This window comes from Puma concolor, chromosome E2 (assembly GCF_028749965.1).
Source record: "Puma concolor isolate L17-30 chromosome E2, mPumCon1.1.hap2, whole genome shotgun sequence".
Taxonomy (NCBI): domain Eukaryota; kingdom Metazoa; phylum Chordata; class Mammalia; order Carnivora; family Felidae; genus Puma; species Puma concolor.
In genome coordinates, this window is record NC_141681.1 from 33,210,326 (window position 1) to 33,233,178 (window position 22,853).

A 22,853-nucleotide genomic window follows, 5' to 3' on the forward strand; every position below is an offset into this window, starting at 1 on the left:
CAGCCAAGCTGTCATTATCCTGAGGCCTGGTCATCAGTTATAAAGCTAATAAGTACCAAGCAGCCCATCAGTGGCCGTTCTCAGGCTCGCTCATACAGTTCTCGGATGATTACATAACCAGGAATGTGCGTGGCTTAATGAAAGCTTAAAAAATAACCCAAACAAGCACACGGCTGAGGACTTTGCTGGATCACCAGCATGAAATAAATAGAAAAGCCTGGAGACGAGGGAGGAGACAACATCCATTTCGAGATTTGGAGATGGCCCCCCCCACCCCCCCACCCCCCCTCCAGCAGACTGATGGAGGCTTGATGCATGGCTTACCCATTGTTATCATTTGGATGGGCAATCAAACACAGATATCCAAATAAATATGAGAAGGCCGGAGCCAGTACTAATAGGATCCTGGGCATAAAAGGCTTAACACGCCCCCATCATTCTAGGAGAGAGCTACAGCCTCCATTCATAAGCCAAAAGGGACTATTTCTTGAGCAGTTACCTCAACAGAGCCATTTGCAAGGCATGCTGAGGAGGCAGGGATGAAAGGAAGAAGAGGTTTCTACCCTGGGGTGAAGGGGGTCTACCATCTGGGGGGTGGGGGAAGGACAGTGAGAAGCAATGCAAAGTGACTGTGGGTCCAGGCAAACCCAGGTCAGAGAGGTGACCTAGGTTCAGTAAGAGGCAGTCAGAGGAAGGCATTACAAGAAGTCTAAGAACTCGGTTCTTGACGAAAGGAGGGGAAGAAGCAGAGACTCTTTGAGTTGACATTACCTTTTTGAGATGAGTTTACGCCTTTGGGGTGAGGTTACCCCTTTGAATTATGATGACCCCTTTGGATTAAGATTACTTTTTTGGGATAAATTTAGACCTTTGGTTTGGATTTACCCTTTGGGGTTAAGATCACACTTTGAGTCGAGTTTACCCCTTTGGGTTGAGATTATCCCTTTGAGTTGATTTACCTCTTTGGGTTAAATTTACCCCTTTGAGTTGAGATCATCCCTTTGGGTTGGGTTTACCCTTTTGGGTTAAGATTACCCCTTTGAGTTGAGATTACCCCTTTGGGTTAAGATTACCCTTTGGGATAGGTTCACCCCTTTGGATTGAATTTGCCCCTCTGAGTTGAGATTATCCCTTTGTGTTGAGTTTACCCCTTTGGGTTGAGTTTACCCCTTTAAGTTGAAGTTACCCCTTCGAGCCGAGATAAATAACTTTTATCGAGCTCGCCCAATGTGCCAGGTAACGCTGAAGGGCTTTACATGTATTAACACATTTAGAACAACATAGCACCGTTCTGAGGCTGAATCTGTCATTACCCCCATTTTACAAATGAAGAAAGCAGAGGCGCCCGGCACTTAAGTCACTTTCCCAAGGTCACGCAGCTAGTACGTGGTAGGGCCAGGATAGAACCCTGCACTGGGGTCCCAGAGCCTGTGCTGTTAATCTCTCCTCCAGGCAGTCCCTCTTATGGTCACGGTTCTGGAATTTCTAAGTGGAAGCATTTGCAAGGTGGTTCCGAAAGACAGGACCAAACAGAACTTGTAGAGACTCAGCACCAACACTATACTAAGTCCAATGGCCCAGGAGCAGGCATACTTAAGTAGGGTGTCATCCCAGAACGTGAAGAATCAATTCGCCAAGGATCAAACCAGTTTCCACTGACCAGGCACTATCTCCCCTCTCCTGGAAGGAATGATAGCATGAAAATAAGTCCGTGTCCTGTACCATGATGGATAGCTTTCCATAGGGGTGTATACTTCCAAGAGGTTTTAAGTGGCCAACAGCCCTGGGACAGGTACCACGTAGGCACAGTTTGCCTACGGCGAGGCACTAGACTAAACGTTCTCCGCCAGGGGCAGGGTGGGGAGAATGAAGGAGCAAAGGGAGGAGAGCTTAGGAACGCCATAGCGGGGCCAGGATGGAAGCCCAAGCTGCACTTACCATTCTTGGAAGATGGCAATGGCAGTGCCCTTCTGTGAAGCCGTTAAAGTGAGAGAAAAGCAACACAGAGATCTCGAGTCATGGGGAAAAGACGCTAAGGATCTAAGAGGTATGGGAGAAGGCATGCTTTAAAGGCTTTAAAGGCTGCCAGCTATCTGATATGCATGGGGGGGGGGGGGACATCAAGGCAAAGGTAGTTGGAGCTGAAGAGAGTGGGTAGAGGAGAAACAGGGAGGGGGATCAAGAGTTGCCCTGTGCTTCCTGGTGCCCAATGGTCCTCTTCTTGACCGGGCCCGGTGTGATAGTTGCAAAGCTGGCAAGGGACTCTTCCCCTGAGACTACCGGAGCCCCTCCAACACATGTCTCACCCACTGGACACTGTCAGATTGGGGACAGGCGGAGGTACACACAGTGTGCAAGAAACCCAGATCTCCGATCTGCGGCCCCTGCTCACTCAGGCCCAGAGTGAGAGCTTCCCTGCCTCCTGAGGCATTCCTTTGGGAAACAAGGCCAAAACAAGCCTGGACATTACTCTTTCGGTGGCATACAGATAAAGCAAAAAGGAGGGAAAAACCCCGAGATGCGCCCTTCCCGTCCTCCGGGTCTGGGAAGATCTTGACCTGCGGGGGGATAGCAGGTGACATAAGTGACCTCCTAGTGGCAGGCCATGATGAGAGCTGGTGGCTGCTACCCCAGGCGGCTGCAGCCACCCCGGAGGAGTATCCGTCTAGGGTTGCCAGATTCCTATGGGTGCCTTCCTGATGTTTAACGTTGGCAACTAATTTTTAGAAAACATGGCCAGAGGAGCCTGGGTGGCTCTGTCGGCAGGGCGTCCGACTTCAGCTCAGGTCATGATCTCACGGTTCATCGGTTCGAGCCCCACGTCTGGCTCTGTGCTGACAGCTCAGAGCCTGGAGCCTGCTTCGGATTCTGTGTCTCCCTCTTTCTCTGCCCTTCCCCTGCTCATGCTCTGTCTCTCTCTGTTTCAAAAATAATAAACATTAAAAACTTTTTTTTTTTTTTTAATTTAGAAAACATGGCCAAAGTCATCTGCAGACCTGATCTGGCCTCCAGGCCACCATTCAGCTACATACTCTAAGTAACTGTATCCGGTGGGCTGCAATTATCCCACAGTAACCAACAACCCTCAGACCCCACTGGTCCGACACGGAGAAGCTGAGTTCTTCCTCAAGCTGCTTGTCCAACACGGGTTGATGGGACAAGGCAGGGGAGAGATGCATCTGGAGGGTTCTGTCCATCTCGGAAACCCAGAGACCCAGGGTGAAGGAGTCCGTACCTCAACACAGCCACTCCTGCTGGAGGTTACAGAGTGAGGTTGGCTCTTTTTATTGCTTTGAATGCTTATTTATTCTTGAGAGAGAGAGAAGAGAACGAGGCGGGTAGGGGAGAGAGAGAGAGAGGGAGACACAGAATCTGAAGCAGGCCTCAGGGTCCACGCTGTCAGCAGAGGGCCGGGCGCTGGGCTCAAACTCACAAGCCAACCGTGAGCTCATGACCTGACCCGAAGTTGGACACTTAACCGACCGAGCCACCCAGGCACTGAGGTTGGCTCTTAAAGCTGCCGCTTGACGTGCATCATTCCCACGTTCGCGCACACACCGGCGGCCAAAGCCGACCGCGTGGCCACACCCCGTTGTGGGAGGGGGGTTGGGAGAGGAGACCACACCCCCACCCCCGAAAAGAGAATTACTCTATGAAGAAGGAGAGTACGGATGAATGAAATTCTTTTAAACAAAGGTCTTCACCCTTTTAAGTGGAACAGCGGTTTGTTTCGAAATAAGATGTTGAAGTATGTTTCTTTGAAGATGTTGCTTTCTGGAACACCTCACTGCAAACTCACTTCCCCGTTTTTTTCTTTCTCCTTCTAACCCACCTCTGCCAGTCTAGCGGCCCTGTAAAGACAGGGCGTGTGGGCTGTTCTACTCAGGGAGAAGCGGAAACCAGAAACTCGCTCGGTGACCCTCTACCCTTGTCTACAGGGCCTGTTGGCCCGGCTCAGTCCACTTTGGGCAGGTTTACGTGCCCGGGTCCTTTCCATAGTTATTTCTGCATAAGCCTGTGTATGCCCAAGCTGCCCGTGGGCCCGAAGAATCGTCCCTTGTGACTCCCCTCCTTAAACAGGCTCCAATTAGACACCACTTAATGGCACCTCCAATTTGACTGCGTCTGTCCCAGATTCCACAATGCATGGGAATTCTCCCAGAGATTATTCCTGTTTTTCCCATCCTCAAAACAAGGAGGGGGGAATAATGCATGATTGAAAACTAGCCACCAAATGTTTAAAAAAAAAAAAAAAATTGCACATGTGTTGCTTTGAAAACTTATTGCACAGCTGGGGGCATTTAAAGAACTTAATTAACAAGCTTTGGCCGCAATGTGCCCCCTCTTTGGGAGGGGAAAAAAATCACAGTTAAGATTTGTCCAATTAAATGATAGGAGAGTTGGTGGATTCAAAGAGAGGGAGAGAGAGAGAGAGAGAGAGGTGGGGGGTGGGGGTGGGGGGCGGGGGGATGCGCCTCCCATTTGAAAAGATTTTTAGTCTGATGGGAGACCAGTAGTCTTGATTAATTCAGTGCTAAGCTTTTCCACAGTTTCCACAAACTCAGAGCACTTAAGAATTTTTAACCCAAATGTAATTATAGGTTTTGATAATCAGGTTTTAGTTAAATAAAGTCCCCTCTTTCCTATAAAATCTGAGGCTGGAATATTCTGTTGTAAAGGAAGCTCCCTCAGACCCCCACTTTTTCTCGCTCCCATGCGGGCGTCCCCCAAGCCCAGGATGGGCGCCCGGTCGCGGTTTCAGCGGGCCCTGTGCCCCCGTGGGCCCCTTCCTCCATAAAAACCTGTCAGAAATTACATTTGACAACTGCATTGCCATAAAGGTGACTATAATCTGGGCTGGATTCATTTTTACGCGCTCTTTATTATACTATCCATCCGATTTTAATTTAAGAACGACTTGAAATCCAAACATTCCCATGGGCCCCTAAAAGTACGGCAGGTCCCACCCCCCAGAGCCCCACGGATAAGTCGGTGCCGCCCGGAATCTCCCATGATGAGCCCAGAGAGGGACCTGGTGGGGGGGGGGGGGGTGCCAGCTAGGAACGAGTTCCAAATAACAGGGACTGTGACACAGTTCCCGGTCACGCCATTCCTATCGGTCTAGGCTAAGTGCTTGCCTTACAGCACACTAACCTCCAGCCCCCCGGCCCATACCCCCCCACCCCCCCAAAATTGTTATTCTGACATCATTGGCCTGAAAGAATACCCAGTACAGTAGGCACTCTTGGAATGGTGAGTTTTCTGCCTTTTCCAAGGGGGATGTTCAGCCAAGACAAAAATGCGTAAGGGCAGCAGAGAAAATTCATTTGTATAAGCTGGCCCCCCTACTGTGGAATTTTCAATTATATATATCTAATTATGGCTGTCAGTTGATGGATCCAGAAAAGACATTTTGGTGCCCCCCCCCTTTTTTTTTGTCTTTTCGTCATCTCTTCTGTTAGAATGATTATAGCACACTTACACAACTAATTGCCTTACTGCTGATTAGTGATACAATTATGCAGACCCAGCTCCTTGTGTGAACAACCATCTGCCGAGAAAAAAAAAGTGACACTATTCAAAAACTATCCATAATTTAACCAATGTTATTCCAATGCACTGAGCCCAGACAATCGTCTGGTCTTCATATTTCATACCCACCCTGGCAAGAGGAGGTTGGGTTTTGTGTGCCCAATTCACCTCTTTAGACACCCTGTGAATCAGAAAGAATGAGGGAGAAGAAAGTACTTCAAATGTCAACCCATAGTGGGGAATTGAAGCGTGGTTAACATCCATTCCTCCTTTGGGTAATTTTTCTTCAAATTTTATACCACTTGGCAATTTTTTGTTTCCTTTCAAACTGCTGAGAAAGTACAGATGTTTTAACTCCCCAAAGTGGGCTTGGGTTTGCTGGGGCTTTTTTTTTTTTTTTTTTTTTTTTTTTGGTGGACTGTTCTCCCCAATTCTTTTCTCTCCTTTTTCTTCATAATGTTTAAAAAAAAAAAAAAAGAAAGAAAGAAAGAAAAAGAAAAAAGAAGGGGTTGTAAGAGAATGGAAGGGAGCGGGCTGACATATGACGTTTCAATAAAGTGTGTCTTTTGTTCCCTAAGGCCAAGCGTAGGGGACGTCAAACTCTGAGCGCTCAGGGACCACAGAGAGGGCACAGGTGGACGGCTGGATGCTGTTCGCCCCAGGGAGGAAACAAAGAGAGAGGCTTGGTCTTTCCCAAAGCGCAGGGCAAGATCGGCCTTGTCTGCATGGGGCAAAGAAAAAGCCTGTGAGAGGCAAGAGGGTTCAAAACCGTGAGGCAAGTGCCCGATTCCCTTCCAGTTATTTGAAAATGAGACTGCAGGTTGTCAGGGCAGAAAAGGAAAAGGCCTGAGTGTCCGAGTGGCTAGGTGCCCCTTGCTGTAGATACTGATGGCAAATGGCTTTCTGGAGCAAAGAAGGATATTAAGGAGAGACACTTGGGAAGGAACCCCAGAGAATCAGCTGTCCACCATATGTCCACCCCACCAGCTGAAAGCAGGCTGAGAAAGGAGGCCTGGTCCGGAGAGCTGCCTGTGGAGGGGCCTCGTCTCAGCCCTCCGACAGGGGCTTCCTCTCCAAGCACAGCTCCTGAAATCTTGGCATCCCAGGACCTGACAGCCTCCCCCCTCCCCCCCCCCCCCCCATCATCCAGACCACAGAATCAGTCTGGTCTCACCCTGGGGCTCCAGCCTGAGGATCAGCTACCCCCGCCCCTTGATTTTCTTTCATTCTCTTCTACTCAGGGCTCTGCAGAAAGTGAAAGCCTGGTATTGAGTGTTGTCGTTGGTTTTTTGTTTTTTGTTTTTTTTTCCCTTTCATTTGTTTGAAAGAAATTTTAATCTCCCGGTCCCTCTGAACTTCTTTTTTTTCTTTAATGTGCATTTATTTATTTTGAGAGAGAGTACGCACCTGTGGACAGGGGAGGGGCAGAGAGAGAGGGAGAGGGGGAATCCCAAGCAGGCCCCTTGCTGTCAGTGTAGACCCCGACGCGGCGCTCAGTCTCACGAACCATGAGATCATGACCTGAGTGGAAATCAAGGGTCAGACACTCAACGGACTGAGCCACCCAGGCGCCTCCCCTACGTCTGAACTTCTTAAAAAGAGAGATAACTTGAGTCTGTCAGGCTGACCCGGGCGTGTGCTCTGAAACAGCAAACGTAGTACGTGTGTTTGGCCAGTTTTGTTTTCTTGGGTATTTTGTGAAAATAAAATGAATGCTAGCCGTGAATGTTTACGGAGAGCTTCCAGGATGCCAGGCTCTTTTACGCGTGGAATATGATTGCCTCATTTTGATCTTTGCAAAATCTTCCAAGGTAGGTACTTGGATTGTCCCGCCGTATGGAGGGGGATCCTTCATTCATATAGGGTTAAATAACGGAGGCGGGACACACAGCTAATTGCTGGTAGAAGGAAGATTTGAACCAAAGCCCAGAGCTCTCCAAAGCCAGAGCTCTTAGCCATCAAACACTATCAACATCTCCTCGAGGCCTTAAAGAGTGTGTTTTTGTAGACAGAAGACGTGGTCGCTCTGTTAACCGGAATATCATCCCCATATATCTGCACCATAAAAAGAGAGATTTGAACAGGGTGTTGTGTGGAAACCAATTTGACAATAAATTTCATTAAAAAAAAAGAGAGAGAGGGGCGCCTGGGTGGCACAGTCGGTTAAGCGTCCGACTTCAGCCAGGTCACGATCTCGCGGTCCGTGAGTTCGAGCCCCGCGTCGGGCTCTGGGCTGATGGCTCAGAGCCTGGAGCCTGTTTCCGATTCTGTGTCTCCCTCTCTCTCTGCCCCTCCCCCGTTCATGCTCTGTCTCTCTCTGTCCCAAAAATAAATAAATGTTAAAAAAAAAAATTTAAAAAAAAAAAAAAAAAAAAAAAAGAGAGAGAGAGAGAGATTTGGGAAGCAAATAAACTCTCCTTCCCAAGGAGCCTCTCTCCCGCCTTCTAGCCAATTCTACCAACTCCTTTTCCAGAGCTAGCATAGACTGAATCGTCTGATAGAGTCATCTCATAGGACAACCTCATTGTATCTTCAGTTCTTTGATGTTCCACAGCCCCTGGTCTTGCCAACCTGGTTGGAGAGTAAGATCTTAGAGGACAAGAATCTTCTTTCCTCCTCCTTGTCCTCTACCTCTCTCTCCTTCTTCTTCCCTCTTTTCTCAATAAGGGTTAACTCAGTGCCAGTTTGGGGTCCACGCAAAGTCCGGCCCCGCTTCTAATCGCCTCACCAAAGTGCTGTGGCTCGATCAATAACCCCAGCTGGAACCGAATGCACTTTGGGTTAATTGATCAGAGGCCAAGTTTCTGCAGCTGATGCTTACTGTGATCACTCCAGTAAAAGGCAAAAGCCTTTACTGGTGGGGAAGGTTGTGTCTTTGGGAAGTGGCAACTCACATGTTGGGGATCATTGGTAAGCATGGGTCCTTTTCCTTGTCCTTAACTCCTGGCAGAGGGAGGAAGGATTATTGACGGCAGAGTGTACACGTGGGATTGGGTTGGAGGCGGTTCTCACCCGAGTGAATTCTGAAGCGTTCGCCTCATTGAATCTAAGCCCCAGGGATCCAGGCCCTGCTGGGAGCTCAGACACAGCCTGGTGGGCAGACTCTGATGACTGAGAAGCCACACAGTGCTCTCAAGGAGAAAGATCACCAGACTAAGACCCCTACAGATCAGGTGACCTCACCCCGCAGCAAGCTTTAATCTTGTGTCTGAAAGTGTCGGCTCCTCAACCTGGAGCCTTTCCACTAAGAAGAATCGGGAAAAGAGTCCCAAGGCCAGACCTTACGTTTGTCTCTTCCCTTACCTAGACACAGGTTCGGGGATGTCCAAAGTTGCCTGAGACTTTCCTGGGGTCCAGATGACGAATCAGACTACTTAGAATGGGCAAGTGGCTCTCCGAATGACACTTAGGTATTTTTTATGTATTGTAGATAGGGAAAAGATCAATGCAGACATTTGGGAGTAAAAGGGGTCTTGGAGGCAGTTAAGTCAATTCTTCACTCAAGGTGGATAAAAATGGAACCACTGGCCTTCTTGGTTATTGTCTTTGTTTTGTTTTTGTTTTGCTCTGTTTTGTTCTCTCCCTTTGTCGTCCCTCATTTCAACTAGAGTCTGGAAGCCTGATTCTTGACTCTTCGTGTTCTACTCCTGGTGCGATAATCAGTGTACCTCAGCTAGCAGAGATGACCCAGCCTCTCCATCCTTCCGTCTAGTCAGGCGACAATTATACATTCATCCGCTTAGCCGTCCACCTACCCACTCGCTCACCCAACTCTCCATCCACCATCAAATTAACTACTATATACCAAGCATTACAATAGGTACAAAAATCAAAAGAGGGAATAGACTCTATACCTACCTTCAGGAATTTCGTGGTCTAGGAGGGATAAGGACCCTACCACGTAATGGACATAGTAATAATAATGTCAAGCATTAAATGACTTAACGGTCATGTTCAGAATGCTGAAGTCACATAAATAAGATTTATTCAGCACTTCTTATGTCCCCAGACCCACGCTAAGCTTTTTTACACACTTCTTCTCGTTGAAGCCTTACAGTGATCCTATGAGATAGGTGCTATAACTTCTCTCATTTTGCCCAGGAAGGAACTTGTCCCACATCACGTGTCTGTGAAGAGGTGAACTCATTCCTCGAAGCGGGACAGTCTTCACACCTTATGCTCTTGACCAGTGGGCTACTCCCCGGGCTAAATGGAATCACTAATGAAGAAAGGACTCAGGGGGAATTTTCAGAGTTTCGCCGGAGAAGGAGACACTTACGCTGGGCCTCGAGGGATCAGCAGGAGGTCACCAAAGAGAGGAAAGAGAAGAACATTGCAGCCAGATGGAAGACTGAGGAACAGCTGGTGTGTTCAAGAAGCAAGCCGCTCAGCGGAAGTGGAGGGAAGCATACACGGGGGGCAGGTCGACTCCCAGGCAACAACAACAAGGGCAGTGATAATAATGACTACATCTTATAGGACACTGGCCCTGGTGGCTGCTGTGGCTGGACATCCTGCCATCCTTACAGCCCTCGTGAGGTAAGTTTCATCCCCCTCATTGGAGAAATTCAAGCTCCAGCGTAAATCAAGGTTCTAGCTAAAAAAAAGCCTTTAAAAGAAGAATGGTCTGATCCCCAAGTTCACACACTCAGGTTAAGAACATGAGCTCTACAGTCAGACAACCTAGGACAAAAATCCCAGCTCTGCTATTTGCTAGTCTTGTGGCCCTGGGCCACTAACGAAACCTCACTGGGGCTTCAGTTTCCTCAACCGGGTGGGGATAATCATCACCTTATCCATCTTATCCGAGTACTATTCAGACGGCTCGATGGGATAATGGCACCATGGGAATCACAAAGTATGAAGCCTGGCAGTGTATTGAATAATGGTCAGCTATTTTGTTATTGTTAAGTTGGGGTCCATTTTTCAGGGACATCTAAGAGCCATTTAAAGCAAGACAAATAAGCATCACGAGAAAGTGAATTCCTGGTTTGATGATAGAGAAGCTCACAGTCATCATCAGTTGAGTCTAGCTCAGGAGTTGAAAACGGACAGCTTTCACCAAAGACTTTGTTGGCTCAAAGAAGCTCCAAGCTTCTCTGATGGTTCTGACACAGCTCCCAGGCCCTCCCTTAAACCGCCAGCTCTGGGGCATTTTGACCTTGGCCCAGGGATGATGTGATGGGCCTCTCTGTGCCAGGCCTCAGCCTCAGACAGGGGAACATTGCCTTATGAGGAAACCCGTGCTCCCTGGACTTTGGCTTCTTGGTCAATGAAGCCCCAAGGTTGAGCTGATTCAGTTTTACCCAGTTTTAGCCGAGCCCCCAGGTCCGAATGAAGGCCCGGTGCTCTCAGGCAAATGTAGGCTTTCTCTCTATCAAGTGCATCGGGCAGAAAGGCAGTGTGAGGCTATTCATATTTTCTCCATGGGATGATGTCTATTAAAATGCAACCCATTTTTAACCCAATCAGCACACACTGCCGTCAAGTCACGGGTCCCAAAGTTCTGTACGCACACAGCCCGATGTAACTCGATCAGTTCATAAAGAGGGTACTTGTTGCTTGCAATAAGTGAGGGGAAGCGTGGTCTTTGCTTAGCTGCATCTCATTTCTGGCGTTGGGGCGGCCATGACCATCATACCGAGAAGACAGGCTGCCTTAGTTTCGGGCCCCCCAGGAACAACACCCAAAGCAAGCATTTAATGGCAGATAATTTGTCTAGGAGGTGCAAGATCCTGGTAGAGGAGGGGGGAGGTAAACTAGGGAAGGAAAGGGTGCCTGGTGGTGTATATCTCATGGAACCAGTCACTGTGATAAGCAATCCCATGACAAACTCCAAGAAATTGTGTAAAGCATACACCTCAGAATGATCCCACGTTAGATGTGAGGGAGCCTGGGTATTTACATACCAACCCCAGTCATTGTTCCAGAGCTGCTCCTGGGGGCCGTTAATTCCCCCCGCACTTCGGGCCTGCCTCCATGACCAAATGGCCCTCCGAGGGGTTGGAGAAAGCCTCCAGGCCTGGGGAGCAGGGAAGGATACTTGGAAGACAGCTAGCACATGCTGGAAGAGGAAGATCCCGGGGATGTGAACAAGCGCTGAGGGAACGCCTCATTAACCTTCTTCAAACAAGACTTTTCTACATCAGCCCATTGATCCAGAGGACAGCCGTCAGGCAGCCTCAAGCATCTGATAAAGTCCTTATGCCGTATTATGAAAAGCCTTCACCCAGAATGTCTTTACTCATAGGCACAATATTAATAAATTCCAACGATGGAGGAGGATATCAGGAGAAATAAAAGGAGCTACCTCGTGACTTAGAAATTTCAACTTGGGTGCGGGGGTGGATGAAACAGGGAATGGGTGTTGCGGGGGGGACTTGTCATGGTGAGTATCGGGTGTTGTGTGGTCGTGTCGAATCACTATATTGCTCACCTGAAACGTGTCGAATCACTATATTGCACACCTGAAACGAATATAACACTGTACGTCAACTAACAGCGATTACATAAGAACTTAAAAAAAAAAAAAAAAGAAATTCTACTTCTTGGAAATTTGCCTCGATGAATACATACGCCTAGCCTACGTACAAAGACGTAGGCGTAGGGAAGGTAAATTTTTACCTCACTTGTGACAGACAAAAAATGGAAACAGCCAGCTGCCCATCAGTAGGGAAGGGCTGTGAGATCTGCAGGTATTGCAAAGGGCGATAAAGATTTGCGTATGTTAACATGGAAAATTTTAAGACGCAAGGGAAAAAATCTTGCAGAACAATATGCAATTGTGGTTACCATTGATATAAAGGCCGTGTACATGTAATGTATTAATGTATTACTGTACAGAATAGCATGTATATACGTGTTGATATATGCTAAAAGATGGGAGAAACATTTCAAAAGATAATGGGGCTTATTTCCGGACCAAGAATAGAAAATGGTTTAAGGGGGGGACTTTCTTCTTTTACCCACTGTAGTGTATTTACTGTGAACATGTATTCATGTACTATTTGTATAATCAAAGACATGAGCGACAGCTGACATCTTTCCACTAATCCAGAAGACCTTTAAGAGGCGATCAAAGCAGAAAGATCAACTAAAATCTCATAGGCGTCTAGGTCATCTGGTGTCGGAGAGGTGAACATATACCTTCCTGTCTCCCGAGGACATCATTACAATGGAACACAACGTGATGATTGTATGCCCATTCCTATCTCAGGGGAAGATTGAAATACTGTCAGAATCTCCGTTGGGAAGACAGAGGATCATGGGATGTCCATTCAGAAAAAAACAGGCAAAGAGCTCAAGAATAGAGGACTGGATACTGAATGGACTGCGTTCAGCTGCATATAAAATTTACTTACATAGACCGGATATTTGCCCAATAATGCCAGGGGAGGGAGGGGTTACTGTGTGAACTTCACACTTGGGGCTTTCCTGAAGGACACAGACTGAACTAAATAGATGGTATTGTATCCAGTGATCCCCCGTAAATGTTTAACAGCTGGCTCTGGGGGTAGGCAGGGAGGGGACACCCTGACTTGTAGGGTTTCTGATTTTCACGGTGAAGTTATTCCTCCCAGTGGTTGGTTCCAAGGTGGGAGCTGAGAAAAAACACTCACTACCACCCCATTCTACGGACAGGTACAGATATTATAGATACAAATTACTTTAGGGGAGAACTTTGTGTACCACCGACGACGAAAGGTAGGAAACCAATGAAGAAGTGATACGTTGCGAGTATTGTCACCTTCGCTGTGAACGTAAGTCATGTGATTGTAAGTTTATAAAATTTAACTTTTAGTAACAGTTGTATTTAAAACCCGGTTTAGAGAACCCCTGCAATTTTGACTCTTGGGTCTCAGGCTGGTAGGGGCACACAGGGGCACTGAAGGAGCTCACAGATTTCTATCTGGAACATTTCCACAGAGGATACTTCAAGGAAGGGGCCAACTAGATGCTAATCAGAATTATAGAAAACACCGTGTTTGGCTGTAGAAATATAAACAGACAGATTGTGTTTTCACAGCCGCCTGACACAAGTTTTGGTTGGGAGCAATGCTCCCTAATTCCCCCAAGCAACTTGTCTGAGCTGGTAAGAAATATGATTTCCCTTCTAGTGGGGAACAGATTTGACTTTTGAGACCTGACAGTGGAAGGAAATTCATACTCTATCAAATGCTAAAATGCCCTGCCTCAAAACGCTCTCAGAGTTGGGTTCTTATCTAACCAGCAAGCAGAATGCAATCGCTGTTCTTGCAAATGCACTGATATTTTTTTCTTTATTCAGTTTTTCTAGAACGAGGATCCTTTAGTATGATCGTCTCTCCAGCAAATATTATTTCTTTTTAATTTTTACTTTGTGATCACTATATTTACTTGGACGTTTCAAAAGCGGGGTGATACCCTTTGGCTATCTGAAAATGGAGAGGTTTATAAAGCAACCAGCGCTAATAATGCCATGTTAGCTCGTTTGTAAAATGGAATGAAAGGGTGCTGAGCACCCCCCGGGTCGCTTAAGGACCATTTTGGCTCTCAAAGCGGATGGATTTTTGATCCACATTTTTATGCAGTTGAAAACATAAGCGGGAAGGGGACGGAGTGAGACCCCAGCACCTGGTGCATTCCTGGTGTCTGATAAACGCCAGGTTTATTGCTAAAGTAGGATGAATAAATACTAATGAAATCACAGCCAAGCTCGGGCCTCCACTCATTTATTTCCTACCCCCCAAAAGGAACACAGAACAGGGAACTCAAGTCAGGCATGACCAAACCTGAAGAATTTGACTGTGGAGGAGGCTTGGGGGGGGGGGGTTGGTGACGGGGCTGGGGTGGGGGTGGGAAGAGAGGTTGAATCTGGCCTGATTTTGGGGAGGAAGGAGCCGCGCGGCTGGCCAGCTCAGTGCAGTCTTTCATGAATAAACACTCTAATTGGGGACATCACAGATAATGGGTCTGACTTCTTTCACTGGAGGGCCGGATCATGATTTGCTAATTGGATATCCCTGGGGTGGTGGAGGCCCCCTCACTGGCCCTGAGTGATTACTAGTTAATGGGGTTTTAGAAGTTCCTATTCCAGGCTGATAAAGGGAGCCACGCTAAGGAAAAGGAGCCAGCACCCTTCCCAGAATGGCACTGGGAAGGACGCCCGGTGTCTGGGAAAACACTGGGTGGTACCAGGTTTCAGGGGTGCACCAAGCCCAGCGTTGCCTTTTTGAGCTGGGCGCCCACCCCAGTCAGCACCCCAATACTGACCCCTTCTCTACCAGGGTATTTGATCCAGGAGATGAAGCGCCCTCCTCCACCAGACCTCCTTCACCACTGCCTTTGGGCTCATTCCTTTGCAAAGAACAAGTACACAGAAAGCCGGACTCAGGGGGCCAGCAAAACCCCAGGGGTGACTCTTCATGTAAAGGGTAGAGAAAGTTTCTTTGCAGTCTCTGGATTTGACCTAGAGCGAGAGAGGTTGCCACCATTGTTCAAAGTGGGTGCAGTGACCAGGCAGGGGTGCTTCCGATCCAACCTCCTACAGGGGGATGTTGGCGCCCAGAGCAGAGGCCACGGGGGACGGGGCTTCCAGAACACAAAGCTGGCTGACGTTTCAGAGGCGGTGCTCTGGCCGGTCCTTTTCTTGGGCCACGCTGGAGCCTTTGGCCTCTCCCAGCAAATCGCCTAGGGGGCGGAGGGAAGGGAAATCGGAGGAAAGACAGAAGAGAAAAAAATAAATGCAAAGGGGTCTTTCTATACCAAAACTCAAGCACATTCCTTGTCGCCCTCGAAAGCTCTCAGAAATCACTCACTCTGCGGCTCACTCTGCCCCACAGAACAGGTTCTCTTCCCACAAGAAAGCAGGACTTCCCTCTTTTAAAAAAATTTTTTTTAAATGTTTATTTATGTTCAAAAGAAAGAGAGAGACAGAGACAGAGACAGAGTGTGAGCCAGGGAGGAGCAGAGAGAGAGGGAGACACAGAACCTGAAGCAGGCTCCGGGCTCTGAGCCATCAGCACAGAGCCCGATGCGGGGTTTGAACTCACGAGCCGTGAGATCATGAGCTGAGCCAAAGTCAACACTTAACCGACTGAGCCACCCAGGCGCCCTAGAAGACTTCTTTCTTGATGGAACCCATGGTCTATAGACTGTTCAGCTTAGATGCTTTCATGGGCAGTGACCTTCTCAGTTAATCCCTGGCCATCAGTCTTGTTTATGGAGGACGGGACTCTTCCTGGGCCTCAACGATCAGTCTTGTCAAACTGTCATTTCGCTCATGTGCAGAAGACTTGGGATGCCCTGAGGAAATTGTTCCTGGCAACGAAGACGGGCAACTCCAGTGCTCCAAAAACTGAGGGCGACACCACCCTGGATGAAGCTTCAGCTGCCATCCATTCCCAGCGTGTGAGCCCTGTGTGAGCAGCTGAGTGCTGACATTATGAAATAAACTTGCATCAGATAATATCTACCATCAGCCAGACGCTTTTCCGATGCTAGACTCTGTGCTATGGATTGTTCCTATAGTGCCTCATTTAGTCTTGCCAAGAGCCCACAGAGGTAGGCACGGTAATTATCTCCATTCCGGATGGGAACACTGACTGCTTAAACTGTCTGAGTTCACACCCTGAGTAACAGGCAGACCTGAAACTTGTTGCCCCCCAAACCCTCGTCCTTATCCCCTGTGTCACAAGCCCTTCCTTGAGTTTCACCCTCTTCAATATTTCTTTCCTGAAGATGGTTGACAAGATGGCCGGTGGTCTGGAGTCACCATGCAGAACAGCAAGGAACCTGATTTTATTTTTGTAGAGACAGTATGAATAGATGCCTAACAAAGGGTAGATTCCTTCTTGGTGGTCTCTAAGAACCGCACCCTCCTTTTTCTGGATGCAGTGATAACTGGCCGCTTCCCAGAAAACTGAAATGACCACGTTGATCCGCAAAGAAAAAAGCCTCGCTGATGACTCTGGGCAAATTACTTAAGTGCTCGAGGACGGACTTTCCCGCTGCATAAAATGACCTAGAGGAATACATGTCTAAGCTTCCTCCAAGCTCCCTATCGACGTATCAAGAATTCTGTATGCATTACAAGAAGGGAGTTTGCTATCTCCCATGTGGGACTTCGGCCATAGCAAAAAGAATCAGTCATAGAGCATGGGGGGGACGTGTGGAGGGGTGTAAGGCTCATATTTCCCAGCACCCGCGTGTTTTTTTCTTTCTCCTTGCTCTCCCTCTCCTGGTGCTCGTCCCCGTTTCCTTGAGCTATCTATCTCCTGGCATCCTTGGTACAGCTGCATCTGGCTTATTTGTTATTCATGAATTAACATGTGTTTTGCATGCATTTGCCTTTTGACAACTGTTCCCAAGTACATCAGAGTGTAGCAACAAGGGTCTTCATGTTTGATCATGTACACCATCAGTCAAAAATGTTTGAACGTGCATCCCAAACTAGGTGTTTATGGGCACCTATCGGTGTTAAACAATAGACACGGATATGCATTTTCTAATAAACATGAAAGCAGAGAGTAAAAATTCCAAACATATTTGTGCCACAGCCTGTGGATCATGTGGGGCCAAATGGCCTCTTTTTTAAAAATCCCCAGTGTCTAGAATGGGGGAGGGCCTCCGTGACTTGGGACTGAGATGGAAGATAATTGAGAATGAACACTTGTTACAAAGAATCTATGACCCAAGGGTTTCTAGACATGCAGTGAGAGAGTAGGTGAAAGAAAGCAGGCCTCACTCCTTGAAGGGGGGCCAGACACCCAGACATTTATGGGAATTCTACTAATTGTTAACCTCTATTTATTTGTTGGCATCTAAGGGCCCAAGACGACCCGACCCGTGTTCTGCCAGTTTATCTCGTCATCCTACAACCTAGAGGCAATCTTTTACACCTCGTTAAAACCCGAATCCCTCGGGGAGATGTTGCATCAAGCAGGATTAGCTCTCCTCATCAGAGTTGACAAGTATGAATTTGACAAATAGAGACAATGGTGGAGAGGAGAGAAAAGTGTCCTAAGACCCAGAGAAACTAAGAGGAGAGTCCCGAAAAGCAAACCTCAGGGACGCCCAAGGATGTGATCCTGGTCCGTCCTTCAGCAGGTACTACCCCAGAATCTGATGGAGGGACAGAAGCATCGGCCCCGGAAATGAGAGCTTTTCTTCCATGCCTTTGCGCGTGGTTGAGTTCCCTGAACTTGAGAAGCAAATGGGGTCTGCTTTTGTGCCCTGAACCTTGAAAGTCTCTAATTCCTCCAGAGTGACTAGGAGACGACTGAACACCCCCCATCCTCCCGGATCCCCTCCAATAGCTCCAGCTCCTGCCCTAGTGACCTCCGTAAGACCATACAGTTGGCATTCTGAGACTTGTTAAGGGAGGGGCATGCAAAACATATGCTAATTAACGAATACTAATAAGGCAGATATAGCTGGAATGAGGCTGTCTAGGGATAGCTCAAGGAGACAGAGACAGGCTCAGGAAGAGAGAGATATGCAGAGAGAAAGTGAAGACGCCAGAGACCCAGGGAGGCACAGAAGGGAAGAAAGAGCTTTCGCCTGCCTTGCTTGGTGGAGAAAACACAACAGAAAAGAGAAAAAAAAAAAAATGGGCAGGGAAAGCATCTTCCTACTGAGCAAAACTACAAGTCAAAGTTCAATATGGGTGTGACTCAATTCAAGGGACATATGTTAACTTGGACCCTGCCATGAAATAATAGTGATACGAAGGCATTTCTTACACGCCGAGCTCTGTTGACGCGCAGAAAACCTCATGCAAGTTATTAAATGTTCACAACATCCCTGGGAGGTACGCACTGCTATGATCATCCCCATTTTACAAATGAGGAAACTGAGGCACGATGCCGGCAAAGTCGCCATCCAGCCCAGTGTCACGGGGCGAGCAAGTAGCAGGTCTGGGGATGGTGCTGAGGGACTGGGCCTCCGGAGTCTGCCAGCCTACACAAGAAGCTTCTCCACCAGCTGCAGAGGACCCACGTGTCCATCCTGGGACAGACAGCTCCCTTCACTTTATCACTTTATTTTTTTTCCTGCTGAACTAGTATATAGCGGGCACTTTGATGCTATGAAACGGCCACTCAACTGGGAGGCAGTGTGCCCGTCTCTCAGCCTCTCCGAACTTCAACTCCTGGGGACCAGAATTCCTTCTCGAGGCATCCCTGGTATATTGATTAGCCATAGCTGGTTGAGGACACGCTTAAGATGGGGTTAAAAAAATTCATCTCAGCATAAAGTAATATTTGAGACCGGTTCATTTAGGAGATTAATATTCCCTCCAGAAACACCGAGATTCATCATACATGGTAAATATTTGTTTGGACAATTCTTAAATCGAGGATCATTTGATTGATAGATAATTGTTTCCAACGTCAGCTGAAGACTCAGCTGTCGCTGCCACATCACGAATTGATGTGTTGTTATCTTTTTCTGTTTTCTTACTTCCTCTCCTACTTCTCAAACACCCCCAGAACATGGTTTTCTCATGACCAGCTCTAAGGTTGATTTCTTCACGAAGGAAGAAAAGAAAAACACATATGACACCCGTTTCTCTCCAAGGGACGCAAGGTGTTGGAAACCCCAGAGGCAGGGGTTGAGGGGGCCGGGGTTTCAGGAGGTGAAGATCTGCGAGGGGTCCCTGAGCCAAGCTCTGTTCCTCCACCCCCACCCCTGCGGCCATGGAAACTTAGAGTGCCCTCCCTCCCTCTCCCTAGCCCCCCTGCGTCTGGGTGAGACCATGGAGACCCAGATGGAAGGTTGCTCTGCGATGTCCTGAAAATGTCCATGTATGTGCCCTTTGCACGCCCCAGACTAGGGGGCCTAGGCGTCAGAAGATGGAACCCATAGGGGCGCCTGGGTGGTTCCGTCGGTTTAGCGTCCGACTTCAGCTCAGGCCATGATCTCACGGTTTGCGAGTTGGAGCCCCGCATCAGGCTCTGTGCTGACAGCTCAGACCCTGGAGCCTGCTTCGGATTCTGTGTCCCCCTCTCTCTCTGTCCCTCCCCCTGCTCGTACTCTTTCTGTCTTTCTCTTAAAAATAAATAAAACATTGGGGCGCCTGGGTGGCGCAGTCGGTTAAGCGTCCGACTTCAGCCAGGTCACGATCTCGCGGTCCGGGAGTTCGAGCCCCGCGTCAGGCTCTGGGCTGTTGGCTCAGAGCCTGGAGCCTGTTTCCGATTCTGTGTCTCCCTCTCTCTCTGCCCCTCCCCCGTTCATGCTCTGTCTCTCTCTGTCCCAAAAATAAATAAACGTTGAAAAAAATAAATAAAACATTAAAAAAAAAATTTTTTTAGAAGATGGAACCGATGAATATAGATAGGTTAAGGTCAGGAAAGCATCCTGGGCCTGGTCTTTAAAAAATCATGTTAATTTTTAATCAAAAAACAGAAGGAATAGAGAAAGCATTGATCGATTAGTCTCCAGCAGAGATAGTGACTGGATAAAAAGAACAATCTTCTGTTTGCATTAAGCACATAGGTCTGATTCTTATTAGACCTGTTTACTTTCAATTCCCTGGCCTACAGGCCAGTGCTTAGTTCCATGGGTCCTTTACCAATAATAAATATGATTGTTACGACTAATTAACACAGCTATCTGTATTCTCATTTACTCCTTACTTCTGGAAAAGTGAGTGACCAGAGGGAGGAGGGAAAAAAAAAAAAAAAAAAAGCTAGATTCTCTTAAAGGTAATTTGTTCAAACACTTCCCTCGTTCCCTCGTTATTTTTTTTTAATAATAAGTTTTAAAATCTATTATTATAGAGTAATTGCTCATCAAATTTCTTTTTTAAAAGTCAAAGCAATTTTCAAATTATAAAGAACTTCTCAAATGTGTCTAGATAATTATGAGGCTGCATTTTATATAGCTCCTGTACCTCAGGAGGCTGCAAGGCCTGCTGTAATCTTTGCCTTTGGAGCCCAAGATTGCATCAACTGTGTTCATGTGTAAAGCCCCATGTGACGCATGTTAAATATACAGCAAGCAGTTCTGGGGTTACAGATACATACATACGGAAATTATCGATCAACTTCCTACACTATCAGCTGTCAGGACCAGCATAAATTATTTTCCCCCAGTTGAAGTACCAAGGATAACCCTGTATAATAGATAGATAGATGATAGATAGATACATAGATACATAACTAATAGATGACAGATAGATAGATGATAGATAGACAGACAGACAGACAGGCAGACAGGTGAGCTATGACTTCAACTAGCTCATCCCTTCTTGAGAAAGTGAACTGATTGAAGGCCTGGGGAGAGCTAGAATCTCCAGAAGGGCTCTGGCCATCAGCAAGACAGCTACCTCTCAGTTTGGGGGCAAGACCTTTGTGGTTTTTAGCCGTCTCCACAGCTGTCTCACCAAAACCGAAAACCAGGAGCTGAATGTGGTGCTGAGGCTCCTTGCCACCATTTCAACCCAGAGAACGGCATCCGAGCAATTCTGACTTTTTTTTTTGAAGTGTGTATGTAGGAAGCAGAATATCTGTGGGTTTTCCTTAAAAATTAAAGTAAAGGACACTTTTGGAATCCCTAGGGTTATGAATTGCTTCTAGGAAATAATGGAGAACTCTGTGAAAATGTGAGGATTTGTGACATTGATCACGTGGGTGTGTGTTCACACACAGGGGCAATGGGACACACACACATTCCGTGCACATCGGTCTCCCTTTTAACATTCAGTCCTCGAGTGCAGGTTGTAGTTTGGAGCGCTCGCGTCCTGGGACCTCTGGGACACGGCGGAGGCCCTTGGTCATCTACCAGCTGCCTCGCTAAGACACCTACGCAGAGGAGACACCTAGAGCGGCAGAGAAAATAGCCTGGTTTACTTTCCAGGGTGCTTCTCCTCCTTATTCTCCCCCCCCACCCCCCCCCCCACCCCCAGTACAGTTGCCGGCTGTGATCTGCTGCCTTTCAACTTGGAATAAAATACATTACTTATGCAGTGAATGTTTTTAATGTAACAAAGCAAAGGAATAAAAATGCCTCACAACAGTTTTATTAAAAACAAATTCCCACAGTAAATACATATACGCTCGGTTTCTGGGAGCAAAACAGCCAAGGACATCACTGCTAAGTGCTCTGGGAAGTGCTTATAAATTACTTGAAATAAAAAACATTGTTGCCTGGACATCAGGGATGAAATGGTGCAGTTTGTAATAAATTAACACAGAACTTTACTTCCCCTCCTCGAACAAAGCAGCCATTTGTCTGAATAACCCACATTCAGCTGTGAGTTATATTTCACAACACTCCAACTGCATTCATTTGCAAATTATTCTGCAGTTTTAATGCTCAAGTTTTAAATACCTTAAGAACTAATAAATAAAGCAAAGTAGAGCAAACAGTTGGCTTGTAGTTTAAAAACTGCCCTAATTTCTGCTTTTCTTTCGGCTTTTCTCCTTTCAAAGTTATTTATTTATTTATTTATTTATTTATTTGGTAAATGGCATAAAGTTTCTTTAAACTACATTAAAAGAAGTAAAAAGGCTAAAATGTATTCGGGGGGAGGGGGGCACGGTATTCACATCAGAGAGAAGTTTCCATAATTCCATTAACTGCGAAGGTATTTGACTGGTACTCATCTTCCATTTTTAAGACTTGGCTTCCACCAATACTTTAATTCAGTGACAGAATAATTTATAACTATCTTTGAGGGTTTTCCCTTTTGTGTGTAACTTTTGTCTGCTAGTCTTGGAATCGGTTAGATTTTTGCGCCCTCCCCCCCCCACTAGACTTTGTCCAGAAAAAAAAAAAAAATCTCAAAAGAGAAGTCATGTCACTTCCCTTGAATTATTTTGATTATAAAACAAAAAGTCTGCAAGAAAACTCTTTTCAAACCTGTTCTGTAAAACAAAACGAACCGCTTTCCAGGTTCTTGAAAGAAAAATTTGATAGAAGCATTTATAGATTCAATTTGGGGTTTGAAGGTTATTTTCCTGGCCAGGAGAGGAAAAAAGAAAAAGGAAAAAAAAAAAAGAGAAAGCCTGGTTTCCTTGTGCGGAGTTACTGGCTTTGTTGGATTTCTTTGCATTGTTTTAAATAAGGTCCTCTGTAGCCAATTGCACTGGATGAAAGTAATGTCACCATTTTCAGGAGGCGATTTGGGGAGGAAAACTCTTCAGAAGCATATTATTTTCAGAAAAGTGCCTTATAAAATATTTTTATAAAGTAGGAGTTGAAATCACTTAAAAATCACTCTCTTTTATAAATCTGTTTGGAGAAAGCTCTTTTGATCCCCTCTTTCTTCTGATCCTCATCTTTTATTTTGCTTAGAGGTAAACAACATTTGCCTCATTTAAACAGCGGCATTTGACATT